This window comes from Pelodiscus sinensis, chromosome 11, assembly GCF_049634645.1.
Source record: "Pelodiscus sinensis isolate JC-2024 chromosome 11, ASM4963464v1, whole genome shotgun sequence".
In the NCBI taxonomy this organism is placed as follows: domain Eukaryota; kingdom Metazoa; phylum Chordata; order Testudines; family Trionychidae; genus Pelodiscus; species Pelodiscus sinensis.
In genome coordinates this window covers 15,395,023-15,422,348 of record NC_134721.1, presented here as the reverse complement: position 1 = coordinate 15,422,348, position 27,326 = coordinate 15,395,023, and the positions used below count along the sequence as shown (strand labels likewise).

General features: G+C 43.3%; 1 long non-coding RNA gene across 1 annotated transcript in view; it reads left to right on the top strand.

The window, feature by feature from the left end:
- LOC142830918 (uncharacterized) overlaps positions 1-20,299 on the top strand; it is a 342,722-nt gene extending 322,423 nt beyond the window's left edge. Inside the window, exon 4 of the long non-coding RNA XR_012906460.1 lies at positions 15,975-20,299. This is a non-coding gene — a long non-coding RNA (uncharacterized LOC142830918). The remainder of the gene's footprint in view (positions 1-15,974) is intronic.
- Positions 20,300-27,326: the final 7,027 nt, after the last annotated feature.

Sequence of the window (27,326 nt, the reverse complement as noted above, 5' to 3'; positions counted from 1 at the left end):
AAGAGGGAAGAGGAAAAAGCACAGGTGCCCTGGTGGCCATTCCATCCATAGCAATGACAGCTTACATGCGAGAGAGCATCCATTCAGTGTGGATGCTCTCTTTTGGAATAATTTTTTTCAGAAGATCTCTTCTGAAAAAAGCTTCTTCCAAAAGAAGCTTGTAGTCTAGATGCAGCCTGACAGAGGAAATTATAGTAGTTTTCAAGTATCTAAAGGGGTATTTACATAGGGGAGTGAAAAAAATTCTTCTCCTTGGCCTCTGAAGATAGAACAAGAAGCAATGGGCTTAAACTGCTGCAAGAAAAGTTTAGGTTGGACATCAGGAAAAACTTCCGAACTGTCAGGGTGGTTAAGCACTGGAATAAATTGCCTAGGGAGATTGTGGAATCTCCATCACTGGAGATATTTAAGAGCAGGTTAGACAGACACTTGTCTGAAGTGAAAATATGCATTGTCAATTTTATTTTCACATGGTTTGATGACCTACCCCCCCAATCTAAAGCATTTGTAATGAATATTATATATACTGCCACGAAGGAGGCAGCCAATGGCTCGCTGAATCCTTTACTGTGCATGGTCTCCCACTGACCGGCTGAGCCAATAAGAAAAGGCAAACAGCAGGTAAACAGGCAAGTGGGTATCTGCTGGCCAAAACCATGAGATGCCACTGTTTGTCTGTTATTTAACACTTTAAAACATACTCGTGCACAGCTCTGGGAAATGTACAAAAAAAGAAGAATTCCTGCATTTGCTAGTGTGTTGTCAAACTACTGACCTGTTGCTCTGCACTGCTTCACATGGGCCCAGTAACCACCGCCTATGCATTGACAGTTGCAGGATAAAGACCAATGTCTATAACAACCCAATACAAAAATGAACTCTCCCTAGCGCAACTCCCTATGGTCCTAATAGATTCTGTCCCCTGGTTTAGATTGAGCCATCTACAGCTTCATGCTAAGCTGTAGCAAAGCTGCCTTTTTGCTTTCTGGCAGGTTGAGATATAAATTGGTTCTGTTTCCAATACTCCTTGCACTTTGTGCTTTTTGTCTTGTTTTCCAGAGTATGCACACTGGTCCACTATGTTTACATTCTCAACTGGTGTATTTTCTCCTGTTCTGCACTAGCAGCTGTTATTTTTATGATCCTTCACCCAGACAGTTCAGTGACCCTTGCTATTTGGAGACATTTCTCTAGGTTTAGATCTGTTTTCTTTCCACCAGTTTCTTCTGCAATTTGGAATCTCATGTTCCATGAATGATTTCTAATTAGGAAATCTTGAATGTCTCACAAAGTTACATATACTCAGATTTCTCGGCTCTGTAATGTATCTATTCCCTCTTCTGCTTTAGTCTCATTTGTCTGGGATTGCAATTCTTATCAAACTGTTTTATCAGCTCTTCCTGTGTTTCAAACATTAGTTTTGGAAACAAAATCCAGCATTCCCAGAGGTCTGAGACCTTTCTTGCTGCTCATTTGCTTTTTTTTCTGGGTGCTGCTTTGTTTGTCCATTAGTCACATTCTCTTCTTTGCTGTGGACTGAGTATGGACTCCCTGTCACCACCATCTTGTTTAATGTACAGTGCACTGGGAAATAACATCAAAGTACTGTGTTTCTAAAACTTAACAGACTCTTTTTTTATTAAGATAATTATTTACAGGGATGATGCAGCTAGCATTCTAGTCATGTGCATGCAGACTGGCTTCTCTGTGCATCTTCCATCCTTTTTCTTCCTGTAACCTTTGTTCCTCTTGCTGAGTTCCATGCAGGTTGCTATGAATTTTAGGGGTTTACTTGCATGAAGCCCCCCAATGGATGACTACCTTGTCACGGTTGGGGAGCTTGTGTGTCTTAGTGACCCTTAGAGCTATGTCGGCGGAAGCCTAGAGCTCCTGGAAGGATCGTCCATGCCAGACAGGTCAAAGGGTAGAGACCAGACTAAGTGTGATTCACTGGTCCTCCAGGTTGGGGTTTGGCTCAGAGCTAACAACCCTGACCTAGGAAAAAAAATTGTTACGGCAGCAGCAGCGAAGAATTCTCCTACAATTTTGTGCGATAGCCTTCCTAAGTCCTCTCTGGGAACCCGTATGACTGACAGTAGTGAAAGCCATGAGGAAGCTACTGCCACGATGATGGACACTAAGACAAAGACCAGAATTGGATTCTGGAATGTACGAACTATGTACAATATTGACAAGTTAGCACAAATAGTAACCAAAATGAGATGATACACTCTACACGTCCTTGTGTTAGTAGGACAGGATTGGGGAGACTGAAGACTTCTGCAGGAGAAACAGTGTTTTACTCCAGAAGAGATGATGACCAGCATCGTGAGGGAGTGGCCATCATCCTTAAGAAGGGGATTGAGAAATGTTTGCTAGAGTGGAAACCTGTCAACTGCATATTGATGAGGGTCAGACTGAAGGAAGTGAACATCACTTTGATCCAGGTTTATGCTCCAACCAATGACAGTGGTAAAGAAATTAAAGACATCTTCTATGAGCAGCTTCAGGCAGAAGTGGAATCTGTACCACACCATGATCTTGCCATCATCATGGGTGATCTGAATGCCAAAGTGGGAAATGACAACACACGCTATGACAGGGCCATGGGCAGACATGGGTGTGGCACCATGAATGATAATGGTGAGAGACTTGTAGGGTTTTCTTCCGTCAACACTTTGGTCTTTGGAGGGATTCTCTTCCCAACCGTGACATTCACAAGCTGACTTGGATTTCACCAAATGGCAGAGACAAGAACCAGATTGACCATCTGATGATCAATGGTACATGGAGATGCTGCTTGCAAGATGTGAAAGTGAAGAGAGGAGTGGACGTTGGGAGTGATCACCATTTAGTGATGGCACTTACGAAACTTAAGCTGCGAAGAACAGGTACTAAGACATCCATACAAAGACACTTCAGTGTTGAAAAGCTATGAGATGTCACCACAAAGACTGCCTTCACCATTCAACTGAGGAACAGATTCCAAGCTTTGCAAGATATAAGGGAGGATGTATCTACCAGTATCACATATAAAATCAACATGGCATGGGAACAGATTGCATCAATCTACACAAAGAGCAGCAAGACCTGTCTGGGTTTCAAGGATAGGAAGAAGAGGAAGGAGTGAATTAAGCCTGATACATGGAAAGCCATTGAAGAGAGACAGGCCATAAAGAAGAGACTGGTAGACACCAAATCAGCCAGAATTCAAGAAAGATACAAGCAGAATTACAGAGAGGCAAATTGAAAAGTAAAGACATTACGGAGGGCAGACAAACAAGCTTTCATAGAGGACTTGCAACAAAAGCTAAAGATGCAGCTAATTGAGGGGAGCAAGGAAACATGTACAGAATCACCAAGCTTGTTTGTGGCAAGTATCGTGGCAGGACAAGTGCCCCCATTAAGGACGAACAAGCGCAGTTACTGTAAACATAGAAAGAGCAAGAAGCATGCTGAAAAGAACATTTCAGAGAGGTTCTGAATAGACCACCACCTGAAGAAGAAACGGACATTCAGGAAGCTGAAGAGTACCTTGATATTAATATCGATCCACCAGAGAAAGAAGAAATAATGCAGCCATCAGATCCCAGAAAAATGGCAAAGCTCCAGGACCTGACAACCTGGACACAGAGTTGTTAAAAGCAGACCCAGAACTTGCAGCCACATTCTCCAACCACTGTTCGTAGCAATTTGGAAAGGACAACAGCTACCCAAGGACTGGACCAAAGGAGTCATTGTCAAGATTCCTAAGAAAGGAGCACTCAGCGACTTCAACAATTGGCGCAGGATCACCCTTCTATCCGTACCCAGAAAGATTGTAGCCCAGGTCGTCATCTAGCAGATCTCAGATGCTGTTGACAAGTCTCTGAGGAAAGAACAAGCTGGATTTCGCAAGGGAAGAGGATGTATAGATCAGATTTTCACCCTGAGAAACATCATAGAGCAGTGCACAGAGTGGCAGAGACAGTTGTACATAAACTTTGTTGACTTTGAGAAGGTTTTTGACAGCATACACAGAGAAAGCCTTTGGCACATTCTGAGAGCCTACAGAATCCCTCTGCAAATGGTCCAGCTCATTAAGAGTTTTTACACAAACTTCACAAGTAGCATGGGATACTGTGATATGTCTTTCAAAGTCAAGACTGGGGTCAGACAAGGATGCGTCATGTCTGCACTACTCTTCAACATGGTGATCAACTGGCTGATGCACAGAACAACAGCAGATGTGTCAAGGGGTATCAGATCGACACCTTTTTCCACATTGAAAGACCTTGACTTTACGAACGACCTTGCGTTGCTTTCTCATACCCATCAACACATGCAGAAAAAGACACAACGCCTATGCACCTTTGGATGCCAGGTTGGACTAAGAGTTAGCCAGAAGAAAAGAGATTATGATTCTCAATATAGATTCACCAGCACCAATCAAGATAGATCAGCATTTCTCAAACTGGGTCGCGACCCCCAGGGGGGGTCATGAGCAACTTAGAGGGAGGCCGCAGGACAGTTCGGTTTTTTTGGGACAGTCCACTAAAAAATGAGAAAATACTGGATATGTTCAGTGTCCTGTATTTTCTAGTTTTCCGGCTGGGAGCCTGATGGAAGTCTGTCGGTGGCGGGGGGAGTGACTGGGAGACAGGGTGCAATCAGCCCTGAAAGCCTCTGGTTGCGTCTGATGCCTTGGGGAGGAGGGAAGCACTGGTCAAGCGCATGGTGGAGCTGCAGCAAGACTCACTTGCACTTCGCCGGGACTGTACATGGGACGGGCAGCGCCCTGGGATCTGCACGTACCTTGGCCAGTCCCACTCCCCACTGGCCGGTTCGTGCTCCCCCCGATCCCCTCCCAGCTGGCTGGTTCTCCTCCACTTCTCCTCCCGATCTTCCCTGGACAGCCTCGCTGTACCCAGCCCCCAAACCCTGCCAGTCCTGCTTCCTGCCAACCGGTTCCCCTGCCCGATCTCCCCCAGCGAGCCCCGCTGTCCCTGATGCCCCTCCAACTCCCCCAGCCAGCCCCGCTGCCCCCGCCAATCTTGTTTCTGGCAGCTGATTTCCCCACCCTCAGCTGGCCCTGATGACCCCCCCAACTCCCCCCCACCAGCCCTGCTTCCTGCCGGCCGGTTCTCCCCTCCCTCCCCCCCAATCTCCCCTGGCCAGTTCTGCTGCCCCCAACTCACCCTTTACTCATTGAGCAGTGAGGGTGGGGGGGTCACACAAATACATTTAGAATTTTTATTACAAAGTTTGAGAACCCCTGATATAGATTATGCAGACTTATCCAGAACAGACAGCTTTATGTACTTAAGCAGCAGCATCTGCCATGATGGAGGCACTAAGAATGACATCTGGAGCAGACTAAGTAAAGCCAGAAATGTCCTCAGGAGTATGAACGATGTATGGAGATCTACACAATATAGTATCTACAACAACCTTAAGCTGTTCCAGAGCTGTGTCATATCAACACTACTATATGGCTCAGAGTGTTGGCAGATGACAGAGTGTGACCATGCCACGCTTTAATCCTTTCACACCACCAGCCTTCATAAGATACTTCACATCTTTTGGCCAGAAACAATCTCCAACCACGACCTGCTCCTGCGATGCCACCAGGAGGACATGACCACTATCATTATGAGAAGATGATGGAGATGGATAGGGCATGTGATGAGAAGGGAGGCAGACACCATTGTAAAGATAGCACTTCACTGGACACCTGAAGGATGATGGAAATGTGGGAGGCACAAGACAACATGGTGGTGTACTGTTGAGGCAGACGCGAAGAGAATGAATTACACTGGAGAAAATGGCCAAAGACGAACAAAAATGGAGAACCTTTGTTGCTGCCTTACATGCCAGTGGGCATGATAGGCACTAACTAACTTGCAGGAAGCTGCTTGAAGGTTTGAGGTCCTATTGAAGGTTTTTCTAGATACTGATGTGGGTTGTGTCATTTTGGTATGAGAGTGGCTGCATATTAGCAGCTTTTAGCTGTTTTTCACCTGCTTCATGTAACTTCTTTTTTCCTTTCTTGCCCAGTTTTCAGAGATTAGCATAATGCTACAGACAATCACATACTAAAAATAATTGGCAAAATATTTCATTGTAGCAAGTTGACAAGCAGTTTCTTGTGTTTATGAATGAGTTTTATGTGATAAGTTGATGCTTTAGCAAGAAAAATGGTCTGTTACACGTATAATATATTGTGTTTCTGACCTGTGGAATATCAATGTGACTTCAACCTCACATCAGAGTCCTCCAATTCCTCTTGCTTGTCCTCCTAGTTATTCATCTTGTTTGTAACTGATGTGCTTCTGTTCATTCAAGTCTATTAGGAAAGCAAGCCAACAAGAACCTCAGTCTCAGAGTGGTAGTCATGTTAGTCTGTATCTTTAAAAACTATGAGAAGTCCTGTGGCATCTTTGAGACTAACAAATATATTAGCTTGTGAGCTTTTGTGGATAAAACCCACTTTATCAGAGGAATTGAAGTGAAAATACAGAATCCAAGTATATATAAAAGCAAAATCAGTTACCTGGCAATTGTAGGATCCATTTTATTGAAGCTAATTAAATAGGCTGAATGTGTCCCATTCATAGCTATTGATGTGAACATGCAAATATCAAAAGTTGGAGAAATTGGTTTTGTAGTGCATTAACCATTTAATATCTTTATTCAAGCCCAGGTTAACAGTGTCAAACTTGTAAATGAATTCCAGTTCAGCAGTGTATCTCTGTAATCGTGTGATTAAAATTCCTTTGTGACTCTACTATTGAATGTCCAGGAAAGTTAAAATGTTCCCCTACAGATTCTGTATTACTATTCTTTTCTGAATACTGAACATCTTCAAATGTGCACAATTAAAAATGAGCATGGTTCTAACCTAAGGTCCCTTACTTGTTTCAAGATATGTCTAGACTGCATGCCTTTTTCGACAGAGGCTTTGTCGACAGATATTGTCGACAAAGCCTTTGTCAAAAAAGAGCGTCTAGACTACGGTCAGTATTGTCGACAAAGCAAGCTGCTTTTTCGAAAGAGAGTCTAGACCCGTGGTCACCAACAGGTCGATCGCGAGCTACTGGTCGATTGCGAGGCCTCGACCAGTAGCTCGCGAGGCGTCCTATCTGCCCCGCCCCCATTTCCCTCCCAAACCCCAGAAGCCCCACTGCTTACCTCAAGGGGCGGGAGGTGGGAGTTGGTTCCCAGGAAGGCGTGCGCGTGCGGGGCTTCCCTGCATGGGGGGGGCGGTGCTGGCTGCGGGGCAGGTGTTCGCGTGGGGCTTCCCTCCGCGAGTGGGACGGGTTGGCCCCGGGGCAGGTGTTCGCGCGGGGCTTCCATTCACGGGAGGGGGGGGCTGCCCCTGGGCAGGCGCGCGGGGCTTCCCTGCCCGGGGGGGGGAGGGTCAGCCCCGGGGCAGGCACATGCGTGGGGCTTCCCTGTGCGGGGGGGGGGGGGAGGGAGGGATTGGCCCCGGGCTTCCCTGTGTGGGGGGGGGAAGGGGAGGTAGGGTTTGGCCCCGGAGCAGGCGAGTGCTGGTTTCCCTGGGGGAAGTGGGGAGAAGTGAGATGCTGGGAGAAGTGAGATGCAGGGGACTCTCTGCGTCCACTGGCACCCCACTGCCCAGCCCCCACTCCCGAGTCACAGAATGCTGTCCCCACTCCTGTCCCCAGCTACAGAACTCGGTCCCCATTCCTGTCCCCTCTCCCCAAACTCTGTCCCCACTCTCCTGTCCCCAGCTACAGAACTCTGTCTCTATTTCCGTCCCCACTCCCTGAACTCTGTCCCCACTGGCACTGTCTCCTGCTGCAGAACCCTGTCCCCACTAGCACCCTGTCCTTTGCCCTCCCAGCACCCTGTTCCCTCTCCCTTGCCCCCAGCCGCAGTACTCTGTCCCCACAAAATGTATAATAAATGCTTCATTTTAGATTTAAATAGCATGAATACAAAACAGACCAGTTATTTCATAACTATAAACACGTGATTTTAATTGTATGTATCACATAATTTAAAAATAAACTGTTGATCAGAGTGTGTAAGTGAGGGCTGGGGATAGCAAGTGATGGACAGGAGGAGAATAGAGAGGGCGGGGCTTCAAGGAAGGGGCGGGGTGGTAGATCTTTGCCTGTTCTGAGATTTAAAAAGTGATCTTGGGTGTAAAAAGGCTGGAGACCACTGGTCTAGACTCTCTCTTTTGAAAAAGCCCAGTTTGCATGCAATAGTGCCTTTTTTTGAAAGAGTACTTTTGAAAAAAGGCGTTATTCCTCGTAAAATGATGTTTACTGCTATCGACAAAACTGCCACATTCTGTTGACTTACTGTTGACAGAATGCAGCGGTAGCATAGACGCAGGTATAGTTTTGTCGACAAAAGCCAACTTTTGTCGACAAAACCCTGTAGTCTAGACACACCCTCTGAGTATCCCTGATTAGCTGGTTAGTGTAACTAATCAACAACCTTTGGCTTAATTGTTACCTTCGTATAGTACCTTCTGTCAGGATGTCCCTGGTCTTTTTTCCTCTGTATGAATTTTGAGAGCCAAGCAGTAATTCCTCTGTTTTGAAGTAATAATAATAATAATAATAATAAATAAATACTTTTTACTTTAGAGCACAGAACCCTCCAACCAAGGATAGAAAGTACTTTTAGCCATTAATGAATTTGGCCTTGGCATGATGTATATGCACACGACCTTTGTTTGTTGAATTTCCGTGTTCTCCTTTTCGTGTTCCTATTTATCATTTTGCAAACTTTCTATTTTTTTCATCTTATGTTTTCACTGGATTTAGTCTTACTACTCCCCCACCTTTTTACTAAGCACATTGTAAATCACAATGATAGAGTCAAAACTTTTGAACACACAGTGTTTGAGTGGATTTGAAACTAAAATTGACTTCCCCAACACTAATTGTTATACTAACATTTTCCAATAAATTATTTATAGTAAATGGACTCAGAGCTTCATGTGCCTCCAGGAAATACATGTTGATAGAATCCATTGAAATAACGAGGAACATTTTAAAGGGGTTGGCTTTTTTGTGGCTTGAAATGATAAGAAAGTGATTTGTATGTTAACTAATTAAAAGAAGAATTTTTGTAATTTAAGTTTCCTCATTTACTGTAGATTTAAGTCAGAGGGTAATTAAGATAGTTAAAATAGTATTACAAGGAATGGATATTTCAGTTCAGTGATGATCTTGTGAAATGAATCAACAAAATTAAAGCATAATTATGTCATTATTGCTTTAATGCATTCTCTTTCTGGCAGTGTAGTGTGGTCCTAATGTAATGTCATTTTAAACAGCAGTTTATTTTTACATATATACAACAATACAATTGAAAAGGTCTATTAATTGCTATTACTTCAACCAGAAATGGGTACTTCAACTGGAAGGAAGTGAATGAAACATACACACAAATCTCTTCCAAAACTTTTTTTGGGAGGGATTGGAAGAGACAGCTGCTGTTTTTCCCGACCAAATTAAAAACCAGTCATAAAACAACTACATTTTAAAGATTTCCTGGTGCCTTTTATTTGCCTCATAGTAGAACAGTGGTTCACAAAGCTTTTGGCCTTTGGCCCAGCCTGCTCAATACAATTCTTTCTGCAGACCACCAGCCAACTACCCATGATGACAAAATGGGTGCAGGAGTGGGCTAAGGGTGCAGGGGTGGGTTATGGGTGAGGGGTCTGTCCAGGTGGTTGGGTACAGGATCAGGCTGGAGGTGGGAGGCTCTGGACTGGAGTCAGGGTGCAAGAGTGGCTTGGGTGTGCAGAGTCTCAGTGGGAGGAGGTTGTATGAGAAGCCTGGGAGTGTGGGGTTTGGGCATGAGGTGATGTGAAGTGGTAGGAATAGGGATGTGACTCCTCATGTCACATTGCATGATGTAGGGGAAGGCTGCAGGGAAGTGTGACACTGGAGTTTGTTAGTCAATAAAGCTGGTGCATGTAGGGTTGCCAGGTGTCCGGTATTGAACCATACAGCCTGGTATTTGCACTTTCCATCTGGTAAACAAATGTAAAATGTCTGGTATTTTCTGTTTTTCCAGCTCGGGCGTCTGACAGAAGAGCAGTTGGGAAATGTGGTGCAGCTTGGGCTGGCTGAGGCAGGAGGGAGGATGGAGTGGGCCAGGAATTAAAGGGCACAGTCAGTCAGTTTAACCGGCTTTTTTTTCTTTTCTCTTTGCTCAACAGCAAAATGATCTGGCAACCCTAAGTACATGGAAAATAATTCATCTGTATTAGTTCCCAACTGTGTAATGCTAGGTAGTAGCAAAATTACTCATGACTCAGCTCATGGGATCAGTGACAATACAGTGTAATAATAATCACAAATGTACAACAAGTACCACAAAATTAACAGGTAGTTTTTTAGTGTTCTATTTGTGCACTAAGCAACACACAGTTCCCTACAAACCTTGCAACTTCAGGACCAGGTAAAGTGTTATATACCAAGACTACTGTGGCTTGCCCTTGAAATGCTCCTTTGAAAGCTCCCCTGAGTTGTACAGCTCCACACTGAGTTCTTCTGATTGACCTTGTGTCTGGCTGTTCAAACTCAACAGACAGCTGCTCCACCTTTATCCTCCACTTCACTGACAAATTTTCACAGATGTTGTTGTTCAGGACACAGCAGGCAGCTATAACCATTGGGTTATTTTTTCACTGAGACCCAATCTGGTGAGTAAACAATGCCGGTGACCTTTTAGTCTATCCAAAGCACATTCTGCTGTCACTGAGCCCCTGCTGAGCCGATAGTAGCATGTTTTCTTGGTGCCTGGTTTACAGCTTTGTGAGCCAGGGGAGTAAGAGCTAAGCTGGGTGCTCCAGGATCACTATTGGAATGTCAACACCACCAATAATAGACTGCCTATCAGGAAAGAATGTCTCCGAACAGTCTTATGTTCTTAAAGGGTGTGTCTAGATTACAGAGATTTTTCAAAAAAGTAGCCTTTTTTTGAAAAACCTTTACCTGCATCTAGACTGCTGCTGTGTTCTTTCAAAAGTAAAATGAAAGAACATGGCAGTTTTTTCAACCATGGAAAACCTCGTTTTATGAGGAATAATGCCTTTTTTTGAAAGTGCTCTTTCAAAAAGAGGCACCATGTAATGTAAACTGTGCTTTTTAGAAAGATGTGGTTGCAGTCTAGACGCGCTCTTTTGAAAGAGGCTTGCAGTCTAGATGTAGCCAAATATGTGAGCATCTTGTACTTTTCTGGCCAGTCCACTCTGATGTTGGTGACATGTCCCTGGTGAGACATCAATGCTTACATAACTGTCAAAAAGCGGCCCTATCTGTTGATATAATCTGTGGCAACGTGGATTGGTGCCAAAATAGGAATCTACATGTTATCTATTGCTCCACTGCAATTCAGGATCCCCATTGCTGAAAATCTATCCATTATGTCCTGCACATTGCTAGGAGTCACACTCTTGCATAGCAGGCCTCAACTAATGTCCATGTTCACTGATACGGGAGTGGCCCTCATGGTAGATTTTTCAACTTCCAAATTATTACACACTGACTGCCAGCAATCTGTTGTTGCAAGGTTCCATACTGTGCTCACCACTTGCTTCTTAACTGTCAGTGAAGCTTTCCTTTTGGTGCCCCTGTGCTGGAAAGTGGGTGAGCTCAGCACACAGAAATGTGGCCTTGAACCTTCAGAAATTCTGCATCCACGCCTGTGTTCTAGACAATCCAGTCAGGTCTCCTTTTTTAATCCCTGAACTGGTGCCCCCACCATTTACAGCTGCTTAGTAAACAACATCAACCATCTGGAATTGGTTCTTGCTACATCCTACGGAAATTTGCACTCTTGGAAATCATGTTCCCTGTGGCTCTTCTTGTCATTCTGCAAATACCAGAGATCAGGTGTCTTGTTCTTTCAACACTCATGACAACAGTGCAGAGCTAAGCAGGAGCCATGTTTCAGTTTGAGATAGCAGAGAGCAGCAAGTCCCATGAGGATTCATGGAATTTTCAAAACAGGCAGGAAATTTATGGCATTATCTGGTGGAGAAAACTGCATGATGGAAACTTGAGCACATAGTCCCACCCACCCGGAACGACTCCTTTCTGCCTCACCATGCATTGCCAAAACTTCCCAAGAAACAGTGTGATGTATGGTGGTGAATTGCATGCTGGGATACCTACCTATGGAGCACCACACTGTGCCTAAAAACAAGTATTCCTTGTTTGCGCTGATGTAAGGAGCCAAGTACGAATACGTACTTACTCAGGCCGGTTTATGCCACCATAGCTTGCTTTGGAAAAGGTCTGTAGTATAGACAATCCCTTAGGCCAGGGGCCTAAAACAGAAGAGGCAGGGCCAGAATGTTTCCAGGCTTCTCTACCCACAGACCATGATTGGTCTGGGGGTGAGAGAGCCCCTTTGCCCCCCTTCCCACTAAGCACCTATACCCCTGGCAGGGCAGGAAGAGGCTTTGCACGCTCCCACACCCCCAGGCCAATTACGGTCTGGGGGCGGGGGAAGTGCACGAAGTTTCCTCCATTCTGCCAGGAGCACGTAGCACTTTGAAGTGCCACATGCTCCTGGCAGAGTGGGAGGAGACTTCACGTGCTTCCCCTGCCCCCAAGCCCTGTTTGCTTGGCTGTGGGATGAGTGCATGAAGTTTTCTCTGCCCTAATCCCGCCCTGCGAGAACTGTGCGGCACTTCAAAGTGCTGTGTGCTCGTCATAGGGCGGGAAGAGGCTTCACATGCTCTGCTGCCCCCAGGCCAATCAGAGCTAATTGGCCTGGGTGTGGAGGGCGGGCAGGACCGCCGCGGGATGGATCAACCTGCTTGTCAGGCCAGATCCGGCCCACAGAGGCCCTTTTGCCCACCCCTGCCTGAGTCTCTGAAATTCTAACTAGTTTTTTTTCCAACAGCATCTCCTCATGAATCACTTGTTTGTATAAACCCTCTTGTCATTGAATGCTTTACCAACAAGGTGCAATAGATCTAAAAACCTGTGCAGATGCTCTGGTTCCATACACCTGCAGAGATGTGATTTCGAACTAGGGTGGTAGTATAGACATACCCTCACTGTGTTACTCTGTAACTTTAAAAACAATGAGTATTCCGGTGTCATTTTAGGCTACATCTATTCTGCATCTTAAGAGCAAGCCCATTACATCGAAATATAATGGACTTGCTATTCTGACATCCCTGTAAGCCTCATTGCACAAGGGATAAGGGACGTTTTGGAATAGTGCTTTATTTAAAAATAAGATCGAAATATGCCACACAATTTGCATAGTGCAAATTGCATAGCTTACTTCGAGGTAAGGGTGCTGTGTGGATGCACCTTTAGAAACTAACAAAAATATATATAGTATCATAAGCTTTTGTGGGCAAGACTCACGCAAGATCATCTCATCTGAAGAAGTAGGTTTTGCCCACGAAAACTCAGTCTTGTAGTCTTGTGTTTCTGACCTGCCTTCAGTCTGCAGAAGATTATGAGCTCTTCCAGGCAAGAATTAATTGTTCAGACACCCAGAGGTAGTGCTCAGTAAATAGTTTTCCATCATAGCTGGTGGATAAAGAATGGCCACTTATTCAGAGTTGGAGACAAATGCATATGAATTACAGTAGTTCCTTGTCTGGTGAGACATTACATGCATAGGCGTGAATGAGATCTGTGACCTTGCCTGTCCTGTCATGCACAAAAATAGGAACTCAGAAAACAGGACCTTTCTTGTTTAGGACAATCAGTGTCATGCGAGCACCTAAATGACAATAAAAGGCTCCCAGGACTTCTTTCCATCCATTCTAGAATCTATTGTTCTACATTCTTGTCTTGTCTAATTTTGAATGGGCAAAGCCATAGGCTTTCAATACCTTTCTTAAGCAATTTTTATGTACTTATGAGTCCTGCTGTCACCCATCACCATGTCAAATGAATGTTGATAATAGGTCAACTTTCAAAATTCACAAACATTTGGCTAAATTTTTAAATTACTTTACATAGTTTTAATACTCATTCAAGCTTGCTTCCCCCCTGAGTGGACAGGTGAGAATTCTTCTGACTGAAATATTTGTGGACAACTAGCTATAAATTAGCACACACAAGTAGATTTACCTAGAAGAGCTGGTAAACCTCTTCAGTCAAGAAACAGATGAATTACCAGGTGATTTATCTAGCAAAACAAAACTAAGAAATATCGCTTTAATTCTGAATATTCATAATATATCTTGTATTTAAAAAGAAAGAAAGAAAATGTATTTATTGAATTAGGTCAAGTGACAAAAACATCAAGGAAATTTCAATCTGCTTATGGAAATTTGTGTGAACAGAAAAAGAAGCTATTTAATTATTTGCTCAGCTGTAGTTGTTAAAAGATTTACAATATTTTCCTGCCTTCTTTGTATTTCTCTGCATAGTAAGATAGTTGTTTCTTCTCTAGATACTATAGCAAAATCTTTGTGTACAATAAAAATGGTTGTTTATTGTGGGCATCTATCTTGAAAGCATAAGATTTAAAAAAGAAAATGCATCATAAAGATTGATTTCTTTTATGGTTTTTTTGAGTTTATACTAGCCGACTTGAGAAGAACTGAAATGAGAGCTCATTTATCATCTGCCTTGGTAACATCTTTAAAGAACATCCCCATTTTTACCAAGGTATAATCCCAGCGTAACTTATATAAGCAACAGCAGTTTGATATATTAAACTAATTATTTGCATTGACTCTATCTTCTCTCTGATTTAATATTTTAAAAATTAAACCATATCTGTTACTAAACTAGATATAAGTGACAACTCCTCCATGAAGTCTGCTTACGGGGAAAAATTCTTGTGATCAAGTAGCATCTCAGTTTTCAATTCTATTTTCAAGCTTCTTTCCGATCTTTGAAATCACTATGATAGTTGAAACAACCTTGAACTAACAAATGTAAATTTGTGTTTTAGATCCCTCTTCTTATACATTTTATGGACTACTATAAAAGTAAACATTTTCAAAGGAAGACAGAAAGTTAGTGATTTTTTTTCGCTTTGTGAAAGGTTTTTTTTTTTTTACCAAATACTGTGATTTTGAAATCCAATATTAGCATACAAAATGTAGCAAATGTAACATGTATAAGGCCCAGAATCAGCAAGGTATGCAAGCATGTGTTTACTTTCAGTGGAAGTGGTGATGTATTTTAAGTTAGGTACCTACTTAAGCGAGGAATGATCTTATTTTAAGGATAGGACAATAAAAAATGAAGAACAAAGTCTCGAAGGGTACATCTAGACTACATGGCTCCGTCGATGGAGCCATGTAAAATAGTTTATTCGACATAGTCAAAGAAGCGGGGATTTAAATAATCCCCACTTCATTAAAATAAAAATGGCCACCACACAGTGCTGATGATCAGCTGATCTGGCACAGCACGTCAGTCTAGACACGGATCGGTTGACAAGGGAAGCCTTTGTCGACCACTCCGGTAAACCTCATTTCACGAAAATGGCGATCGGGGCTTTCTTGCGCAAAACCGCATCTAGATTGGCACGGACACTTTTGCGGAAAAGCTTTTCCATTAAAAGCATTTGCGGAAAATCATGCCAGTCTAGACGTAGCCAATGTGACTTGGATTTTTCATTACAGCATCTAACAAAGAGCCTAGTGGCCATATTCAGTGCCCTGCTTCTGATAGTGTCATAGTACTCTTGCATGCGCCACGTCTTATTATTAAACATGGAAACAAAAGGGATGGGCTGACAAATAATGGCTTCATGGGGAAAGGATACAAGCTCCATGAACTAGTGTGCTAGTGTTTGAAGCAGAATGATCTGCAGCAGCACAAAGTCATTAATAGACTCCCATTGCTCAAAGGTTTGTTCATGCATGTCAAGGACAGAATTCCTGTTTCAGCTGGGGTAAAGCAGACTGCTTTTGCATTTCTGGCTCTCACAAAGCATAATATACACTGTATGAATGACTTAAAAATGCAGAGTTTGCCTGCAAATCCAGCATTTTCCATCCTTTACAGGCCAGATTTTCAGCCATGACTTTCACTTATGAATGTGTTGACGGCGGCAGCAGAACCCTACAGAGAGGCGGAGCCATCAGCGGACCATGTAAGGTGTATCAGCCCCCGCCCCCCTCCAGGTTGGGATGGTAAAACCCTGCTGGGTGAATTTTTGAACCCTGGGGCGGCACTGACCCGGGGCAGAGACTTTTGGGGTGGCAGACTTTGGGTGATTTTTGGGTTGCTGGACTCAAGAGACTCTTGGGGTGTTGGACTTTTGGGGACTTTGGGTGATTTGCGGCTGGGGAGGTGGGTCTTTGCTCATGTTTGGTCTATGAATCCGAGTTGTGGTGTTTTCCCAATTTAATGCTGAGGTCGGTTACCTCATGCTGTTAAAGATTTGCTGCTATATCGAGGCTCTGTGCTTGCGAGAGGGGAAGAATTGCCTCTTTGAGGCGCCCAGGGGTGTATGTAAGATTTTCCAGGTCACTGGGTGGGGGCTCAAACCGGTGCTGTATTACCTTGTTGGGAGGAGACCCCTAGATACTGAGCCCTTGCAGCTATTAACTCAGCCTGGCAGAAGGATTACACTTGTATGTGCAATAATTCCCTCATATCATGGATCAGCAGCAGAACATGGACAGTAGGTGCTAAAGCACAGACCTCTGCTTTAGATGTGCCTTATCTAGTACACTCTGTAATTGTCCCAAAGCCAGGCACTAGAGAGAGAACACGCTTATATGCACTTAACATAGTTACACATGGACTTAGGTGTTAGACTGTTTATGTTAGGAACCCATGAGTATATGCACCTGCAAAGCACAGGCACATGTGTGTCTGTGCATGCAATTTTCAGCGTAACCATTCAGATATCAGAGGGCTCGCCCAGTCGAAATTTACCCCTATTTCCTTGTGTTACGAAAAAAATTCAAGGAGATTCAATTTAAGAAAGCATCACAAATGGCCTCACCAAACACCTGCCAGATAAAAATATCACAAGAAAATACTCTTGCATTGCATTTTGCAAGCCATCAGACTAGCATCTATGCATAGAATCAAAGTGCTATTTAGAATGCTTGTCCAGTGGACTTTGACAAAATGTCAGTGGGCTGCCCGCAGGGAGCTGATGACGGTGCTGCCCAGCACATGGCAGCGGGGCTGCCCAGTGGGGCTGGGAGTTTCGGCGCACAGGGGACTACGCAGGGAGCCCTGGCTCAGTGCACATGGCTGCTCAGGAAGCCCCAATGTGTAGTTCATGGGGCTGACCAGGGAGACCTGGCGTGTGTGTGGCTGCTTAGAACCCCAGTGCCAGGCTGCTTGGTGGAGCCACAGTAGTGATGGCTGCCCAGCAGGTTGGCAGGGCAGCAGGGCCAGCAGGCGGTGGCTGGGAGGCCAGTGGCCAGGCCAGGAGGCCTGGTAATAGGGGTCCAAAAATAACCTCCTCTGATCAGGCAAAATCCCTCATCCAGGACCAGTCAGGTCCCAAGGGTGCCGGACCAGGGAGGTCCAACCTGTATCATGATTCAAACTATCCAGGTCCATAGCCTCAGCATTCATCTTCCAGAATGACCTGTTCTCTGCTGGATGGCATAAGTTCTTTGCAGAGACCAAAAGAGATGGCAGCATCTGGGAAGAGAAAAGCATGCTGCTGTTGGGGCAGATATGTAAGCCTCTTGTTCTTTTCTTACCAATGAATGTGTGGGTTTTTAAATGGTGTTTTAATTGCTTACCCTTTAAAATGGGTTTCTTTTTTTAAAACTCGTTTTCCATCATTGTTAAGATTTCCACCAACTTATGTTTTCCTCCTATAGGCAGATTCCTGGTGGATCATCATTTTTTATAGTTCCCAAATACCTACAAAGACTTAACTGGATAGCACTAGGTGGTTTTGAATAGCAGTCTTACCCAAGACAGCTACATGACAGATATAGGGAGCTACTCAGAGATGACAATGGAAAACCAACTGGTTTAAGATTGGATGACCTACCAGTTTCCAACACAGAAGATCCAGTTTTTGTTAAAAAATTGTAGCCACATTTCCAAGCTGATCAGAAAACTGGAGCCTCGTTTACCTGCTCTCTTTTTCTGCAAATTCTAGATTCATCCCAAACGGTAGGATTATGTGAGCTTATTTATTATATTTGTTTAAATTGGAGATATAAACATAGCAACATCCTAAGGGCTTAAACATTGATTAAGTTGGCACAAAACTCAAATTTTCTGATTTTGTGTAAGATACTGTTGTCCCGTCCCCCGCACAAACACAGTTAATCTTTGAATGTACTCTGATAACCTCTAAATGACTTTATTCTTTCCCTTTTCTGTTACTGTACACTCCTGGATGGTTTACAGATGGGTATAAATATTTGGATACAGTTTGAATAAAGCAGTGGTCTGAAATGTCATTTCTGGGAATGATGATCCCTCAGACAAACACCATGTTAGGCATTGATTTCCGTCTACAGGTGAATAGAGAATTGTTTTTGATTCCTTTAATTCCTCTGCTCACTCCTCCATTTAATTGATTTCCTCTTCCTCTCTGCTGCTATGAAGCATCTTCTTTCAGCTCTGAAAGGCATGTGAATTGCTTCTCCATTCTAGTTCCTGGTTGTCTGGAAACAAATACCCTTGCCGGAGGTGACAGATTCCATTATCCTCCCACAGTTGCTGAATACATCACCTTTGGGACCTGCTCAGTTTCCTCTATTCAGTGACTAAGACACACCCTTTCTCTTAGCATATGCTGCACATAGGTCAGAGGCAGAAATCATATCACAATTTGCTTTCATAAATCAATTAAGGGGTCCAAAAGGGGTGACACTTCCACAACAGTAATTTATTCTGCTGACATCCAATGCATGCTGTTTTGCAGTTAGATCAGTGTCCTAATAGATGAGAGCAGTTCTGTTTAAACAACGAACCAACTAGTGATCTAGTGCTGGCAAGTTCTGAAGAATAAAAATGCAAAGCTTCATATTCATGAAGATGAAAGATCAATATAATTAGATTGGAGCCCTACAGACCCTGGGCAGAGGCTCTGTAAACACTGCTGTGGCTGCAAAGTGATAAACCTCTGCTGGGTGAAGCAGTTTATAGGATGGCTTTATCAAGTAGATTAGTTTTCAGGAATGAGATCATGTATATTTCTTTTGTACTGGTGACTTAAACTAAGATGCTGTGGCCTCACCTATACTAATCTCTCTTTGTGCTGAAGAGTTGCTAGAGAGATTCTAAATGCCCTTTCTCTCCACTCTTGTCAATGTGGTGTAGTAGCGAGGAAACTTCTTAGCACTGTGCCTCTTCTGCTTTTTTTACAAGGCAGGGGGTGAGAAGTCCCAATGCAAAGAAGTCACAGCTGAGTCAGATCACTGTACCTTCCTATCAGGCTATGGCTCCATAGAACTTGCATCACCCTCAGTCCCACTTCTTATTGATTCAGTTAAGGCTAGGGACTCTACTGCCTTTGCTGGGTCTAAAGTCACTTATGCTAAGCAGAGAAAAGTAAAAAAGTAAGAGAAGGTGGATTATTACACTGAACTTTACAGCACTTCCTAGCTCCTGTCCTTATACAATTCCTCTTTCTATGCTCTGTGGACATGATTATGTTCCTATGTCCACTAGATTTACTCTAGTGAGAGTTCACTAACTTCATCAGAGATATTCCTATTTTAAAGTATGTAAACAAGATCAGAATCAGACCCTCTTCTTGCTGTCTAGTCTCTGAGGCTATGTCTAGACTGCCGCTTTTTGTCGGAAAAAAGTACGTAAATTGTGCTCCGTAATTTGCGTACCTTTTTCCAAGAGTTTTTTCGGAAGAGGGTTTCCAAAATTTGGCCCATCTACACTCGGCCAAATTTCAGAAAAACCTTCTCTTTCGGAAGAGCTCTTCTTCCTTGTGGCACAAGGAAGACAGGGCATCCAAAAGAGCACGTCTGCTCTTCCACAAAAAATGTCGGAATAGCAGGTGCGTTCCCTGGATGTGGCAGAGTTTTTCCAGGATACCTCTGGTATCCTGGAAAAATTCCGTAGTCTAGACATAGCCTGAGGCAATAGCAGTGCCATTACTTACAAGAAGTCACCGTACATAAGTTTGGTTTTTCATGTGGCCAAATTCTAGTAGTAAGACTATGCTTTATTCAATGGCAGGATTGTTCTCAGAGTTCAAAACAGAGGCTTTTTTTAACTCCATCGTGTAATAACATGACGGGATGGGGTGAGGTTGAGAGTGGTACAAATGATGGGATAGGCCAGGGGTGGCCAATCCGTTACAGACGAAGAGCCAAAATAGTGGTGGGTACAGTGCAAAGAGCCAAGGGAAAGAAGCTGAACCAACCAACTAAAAAAAAACCAACCCATTTCCTTTTTCAGAGCCACTTGTGGCCCAAGCAGGGTTCCGTTGGCCACAGTGTCAGATCTCACTATGCCAAGTGGTGCCCTGCCCAGACAAGGAAAAAAGGTCAGAGCAGGGGACCATGAGAAGAGCTGTGGATGTGTGAGCCACAATTTTTCCTTTGAAGAGCCACATGAGGTTCGCAAGTCGCGGGTTGGCCACCCCTGGGATAGGCAGATAAATTGATAGAGCCACATGACTCTTATATTCTGACCCCCTTACTCCCACTGAATAGTACCTTCCTCCACTCAGAGGTTTCCTGAGCCTACTGAAGCATATCACAGAGTAAAAGGAAGCAGAAATAAGAGTGTTTTCCTTATTATCTGGCCCTCTTTGAGGAGATCACAAAGCCCAATAGTGCTTTGAATTTTCCTCATTACATATCTTCCTGAGCAGATTCTTCCCTCTCGTTCACAGTCTTACACCCACATTAGTCACATTAAGGCTAGGAACAACAAGAGGAGGGGAAGACTGAAGTTAAAAAGTTGCACGTGTCCTTTGAGCACATGTCACAAGCGGGTAGATAAAAGGATCTTCAATTTGATTTCCTTGAGAAATCTTTGTGCTCCTTTTCCTCTTCCCACTTTAATCTAATATGGTTCAAGGTTTGTTTACATTTTTTAAACTGTGCATTGGAAATGTGGCAGGTTGACAGCCCCGGCGACTGACCTATTCTCAGAACAGCCATGGTGGTGTTAGCTTCCCCCATAATAGCTTGCCATGCTGAAATGCTAAAGAGACAGATGCTATAGCTAGCCTGGAATGCACAGAGACTTCAATCCTGATCTAAGGGAGCATTCCAATGGGTGTGAAGTAGTTCAGTCTCCATGTCCATCCAAGTGTGATCCTGCAGAATGCTGATAAATGTCCTCTAGCCCTGAGTTTACTCAATTCCCAGGCTACCCTATTCTGATCGCACACTGGTGTAAAGTAGGTGTTAACTCCAGTAAAATCTGTGGAGTGACACTGATCTAAAATTAATATAAGTGAAAGAACTATCAGAACCAGCTGCGTTTATTTCCTTTGGCACTGGGATGCTGCTTATGTTGAGGAAGGAGGACTAGAAAGGATCGTACACACATATGGAACGTAGACTAGTATACAAGTGGAATTCAATCTCTCCTACCGACCCCCAGCAGTTGGCAACACTGCGTATTCTATTTTAGTGTAATGAGGAATGCACACTACTTTTCTTTAAAAAGAACTGTTCCAAGAATCCTAGGACAGGTGAAGAATACAACTGATGAATCAAACATCTGAACAAGATGTCTATGCATGGAAAGCTGAATATAAAACTGTGACTGGGAAAAAAATGCAAGTTTAAAACTGGGGGAATCTAATAAGGCTTGTAATATCTAGATTTATCAAGGCTAGCATTCATTTAATGGATTCTAAATCCCCTGATCTATGAAGCTCTTGGTGAAGTGATCAATAACCCATTACAGTAGTGACACAATCTCTGAACTTAATTTCTAGCAACACAGTAGTTGAGTCTATCTAATCAGTTATAAGTATTATTTGGGAAGGGTAAAAGTATGTGGGATTAATATCCTCTTGCTCACACGTGTACACGTGCATGCACACATACATTTGCTTTCCAGCCTACCCTTAATCTTGATTACTCAAATACTAGAGAACTCAGGCTAGAAAGGATCTTAATTAGACCTCTTGTCTTTTCCCAATCTCTAGCAGCAATTGCTATTTCTATTGTTCAGAGGTCTGAGTGAAAGTCCACTTTTCTGGCACGATAAAAAAAACTCACTCTCCTTTAATCCCATGGTGACATTTCCAAAAGCTGCTGCTTTTTCAGCCTTGTTAAAGGGCTTACATGTGCCATATTTGCTTGTTTTTCCTTCCCGGTAGTAGCTTGTTTTAAAGCATGTACATGATTCAAAATCCAGTGAAAACACGGAAAGGGTTTGACTGGTTTTAGTGGAGTTCACTTTGAGACTGGCCACTCTACTGTCTAACTAATCTCCCCAATAGAAAACTATTCCATTCATTTTGTTTATATTTTTTCTTTCTTCTAGTTCATCCATTTATTCTTAGTTACACTATCCCATATTATTCTAAAAAACTCTTTCTTTCCACCTTCCTTCCTAAGTAAACTCTTGCTAAGCAAGAACATAGATTTTGTGGATAGCAGTCTCAACAGAGCCAACCACTAAGGGATACAAGTACTGACTTGTTAGAAAAACTATAAATGTAGATGTGCTAAGTGGCCCCAGCATTTCTATGTCGATAATTATTGTGTGTGATGTTTACTTATATGTGTGCTGACTTTTAATTATTTCAGACCATGTTGCCTGAGTCTGGTGTTCTTAAACAGATCAAACCCTTTTGTTACAATCCTTTTTGAATGATTACTAATGTGTTTTTACCCAGGAACACTGTATAGACTTACAACTTTAAATTGTCAGTGCCATTCTAATTATAAAGCTGTCCTTCTCTAACATGAGTGCAAGAGTACTGGTTATATTAGGAAAGATGATAGCATGGTGACTGACAGGCACTAAATCTTCTGTTTCTTCTAATTAAACATTTCTCTGCACTAGTTATCTAGCTAACCATTTGTGGACATATGCTGATAAATGAATGATCCATTTGCAACACTTATTTTTTAACTGAAGATTTCAGTCAGGGCAGAGTGACCCATAACACCAGAATTCAGTGTGAAGGAGGAAATGCAAAGAAGAGTGAGAGAACAGTACAAAATGGTTGGGGGTAAGGGTTGTACTTTCACTATGGACCGAATTTTTTTTCAATAAAAAAGCTTCGTGATATTTCTCTGAAAGCCAGCTCACAATCTAAGAATTTTGTGTAATTACCAGAATAATGCCCTTTGAGAGCAGTGGATGTGAGACTCCACCCCATCTGACTGTAAACATTCAGAAGTGCACAGCAGACAGAGGTAGGAGCTTCTTGTGTAATTACGCCTTTGGGCTCTGGCACTGAGATCTGTTCTACCAAGGCAAAGACCTCTAGAGAAAGAAAAAGAAAGAGGCTTCAAAGACTTTTGAATGACAACTTTTGTTGGCACAGGTGCTTAAACCCTGCTCCACCCCTGAAACACCAACATTTTGCTGTGGCAGTGTAAATGGAGCACTCTCCTCTTGAATCCCAACCTCCCACCCCCTTAGAAGTAGAAGCGTTTTGTTGGCATAAGTATCCACAAACAGCATTTACGCTACCTGACTTTTGTGTGGTGGTCATGGTAAACAGTGGCCTGTGCTGTATCTCCTAACACCAGTGACTTGTGAGGCTCAAGAGGAAGGAGATAATCTCTTTTCCCATGGAAACTAGATCTGACCCACTGTGATGTAGTGCTCTGATTGTCCTGGCTGCCTTGCTTGCCACATATACTGCCAACCTACCATTTGCTAGTGTTTGTGCTGCTACTAAGGCAGCCTCAGATGTTACTGCATGCCACCACCAGCTGTTAAAACTTCAGATGCAAGAGGTAAAGGAGGTTAATCAGTCGTATGTTCCCTGACTTTCCAAATCCTTCTCCCCCTGGTTCTACTGGGTCAGATTCATCCTTTTGAAATGTGCACATCAGCACTCTGTCGTACTTTAGTATCATCAGTGTCCTTATGCAGAGGTAAAATCCTCTCCTTACTACTTCTCCCTGACTCTACATCCTTGCATGAGTGCTTCTTGCCATGACATCTCATTGAGAGCCCACAATGAGCTGTTTCCTATTCTGACCCCTTGGTCCCTTTAAAAGTCACTACTTTGAAGGACACAGTCCCCCATTCTGCAAGTGTGGCCAGCATTCCTTGTTCCTATTTGCATACATCTGCATTTTTGGCTGTGTTTTAAACCAGTGGTTCTTTCTGGCCCTCAGCCCACCCTGCTCAACATAGACTTTGCCACTGGCCACCAGCCAGCCAGCCAGCCATGATGACAAAATGGGTGCATGAGGGGATAGGGTCTGGCCAGGGGATAGGGTCTGGCCAGTAGATAGGATGCAGGAGCGGGTTGGGGTTAGGGGTCTGACCAGTAAGTAGTGTGCAGGAGCAGGCTGAGGGTGAGGGGGTCTGGGTGGGAGGTAGGGAGAGAGGGTGCAGGAGCAGGGTGGGGGTGCGGGATCTTGGTGGCATAAGGAGGATGGGGGGGTGCTTACCTGGCTCTGTGCCTCCCACTGCTCCCAAGCACCATTGCCTGCTGCTCCCATTGTCTGTGATTCTGGGCAATGGGAGCAGTGGGGGAAAGCCTGTGCTACTGTTCCCTGAGCTGATGGGAGGAGGAGCAGCAGCACGCAGAGCTACTTCCTCCTCCTGTGAGCCAGATTAAGCCTGGAAGGCTCTCCCTCCTCCTTCCCCCTGCAGTGGGAAGCTGGCACTTGTGCGCCAACCTCACAGTAGGGCACAGTTGGAGTGCCAGTTTGGGCTACCTGCAGTGGTGGGGGAGCTGAGCCCTGAGTCTGTGGCCCACCTGCATGACAGTCGTGAACCACTAGTGATCTGTTGATCACACTTTGAGAATCACTGGTTTAAACCCACTGTGAATGAGCCAAGTTTACCAAGTGATCCTTGTCGCTCTGTCTGACTGCCCTGTCCTCATCGTTACTTATCTCTCCCCCAGTTTTTTCACCTGCACATTTTGTCAGCAGTGAATTTGTGCTTCCTTCTTGATCCTTGTTCAAAGCTCTGAATAACATCCCCCATTTTCAGGACCCCACTGAAACACCCCCATTTGATGATGATTCTCCATTGACAACCATTATTGAGATCTGTCACTCAGCCTGTTCTTAATTTATATTGTTTGCAGGAATATGTTGGGGGTAGAGCTACAAACTGAAGCCTTATGGGATATTCCTTTGTAGAACAATCTGAGCCTGAAAAATGATAGCTCCTGAAACAATAAGCAAAGTACATGAGTCTGTCATTCAAACTAAGATTATGCTGCAGGTTTATGCTGATTTTCTACTGAATTCAAACTCCTGAGCATCTTTGGCTATTAGAGTCATAAAAACATGTTTAAAAGTACAGATCCCAGTTTCCTTAATAACTCTGTTCTGATTGCCCTGTTTCTTCCTTTGACGCTGAGTTAGCTCCTGGTTTAATTTGCTAATTTAAGATGACTGCCTTTAAGGATTGAGGGCAGAGGTGATCACAGCCAGAAGAATATTCAAATGTCCATAGCTTTTTTAATAGATGATTGTTTATATTAACCATTTTAATATAGTCTTTTTTAGGAGACTCCTATGAAATATTTAATGAGTCACTAAAAAGTTACTCAACTTTTAGAGCATTCTAGTTACTCAATATAAGCTCTAACCTCTTGGTGCTGTATGAATAATGCAAAGGAGAAGGGAATCTTGTTGCTACTGGGTTTCCACTTTCAACTGGTGCGGTCTCCTATGCAACTAGCTTACCCCAGTAGGATGGAGGAGATAAGGATGTTATGTTCCCAGTGGAACTCTACTAACCTAATGCCTATGTACACAAGGCCATAGCCTGCTGTCCTAAATTAGAGCAGCATCTATGGTGCTGTAACTTCTTCCGTGCTTGGGAAATTGTTGGAGACATAATTAATTCCCAGATTCCTTCCTCCTCCTTCCCTCCTCTGGGATCTTGCACCAGAGGTATATTAGCACTGGAAAGAATCTGCCCCAGAGTTTCTATAGAACATGTATTGTAGAAATACCTCCCAGCATTTATGCTTTTCATTTTATTTGTTAACTAGTGGGTTATTGTGGGATAGAAACTTAGACTTAATACTTAAGCATATGAGAGTGACCATATTAGGTCTGCCTAAACCACTATCCTGTCTTCTGACATTTTCAGTGCCAGATACTTCAAAGAGGATAAACAGAAGAGGGTAATTATGGAGTAGTCATTCCCTGTTCTTGGATTCTGATAGTCGAAGATTTAGGGACACGCAAAGCATGGGATTGTATCTGTGACCATCTTGGATAATAGCCATTGATGGACCAAACCTCCATGAACTTAGTTTATTACCCTTTGAACCCAGATACAGTTTTGGCCTTCTCATTGTCACTTGGAAATGAGTTCCACAGGCTGACTGTGCTTTGTGTGGAGAAGTACTTCCTTTTATTCGTTTAAAACCTGCTGCCAGTTAATTTCTTAAGTTATGCTAAGGGGTAAATAACACTTTCCTGTTCACTTTATCTACACCATTCATAATTTTATAGGCCTTTACCGTATCTCCGCTTAGTCATCTCTTTTCTAAGGGTATGTCTACACTACATTCTTCTTTCGAGAGAGGAATGCAAATGCAGGCGAGAAAAATTGTAAATGAAGCGAGGATTTGAATTTCCCATGCTTCATTTGCATTATGGCATCTGGGCACTTTTTTGAAATACCTTATTTCGAAAGAAGAAACACAGTCTAGAGGGGGGTTATTTAAAAAAACCCGCTTCTTTCAAAATACCCTTAAACCTAATTTTTTAAGGAGTAAGGGTTATTTCAAAAGAAGGTTTTTTTTTAAAAAAAATAACCCCATCTAGACTGTGTTTGTTCTTTCGAAATAGGGTATTTCAAAAAAAACCTATTTCGAAAGAACAAACACAGTCTAGATGGGGTTATTTTTTTATAAAACCTTCTTTTGAAATAACCCTTACTCCTTAAAAAATTAGGTTTAAGGGTATTTTGAAAGAAGCGGGCTTTTTTAAATAACCCCCTCTAGACTGTGTTTCTTCTTTCGAAATAAGGTATTTCAAAAAAGTGCCCAGATGCCATAATGCAAATGAAGCATGGGAAATTCAAATCCTCGCTTCATTTACAATTTTTCTCGCCTGCATTTGCATTCCTCTCTCGAAAGAAGAATGTAGTGTAGACATACCCTAAGTCTAGACTACATGGCTCCATCGATGGAGACATGTAAAATAATTTACTCGGCATAGTCAAAGAAGCGGGGATTTAAATAATCCCCCCTTCATTAAAATAAACATGGCCACTGTGCTGTGCCGATGATCAGCTGATCTGGCACAGCGCGGCAGTCTAGATGCGGATCTG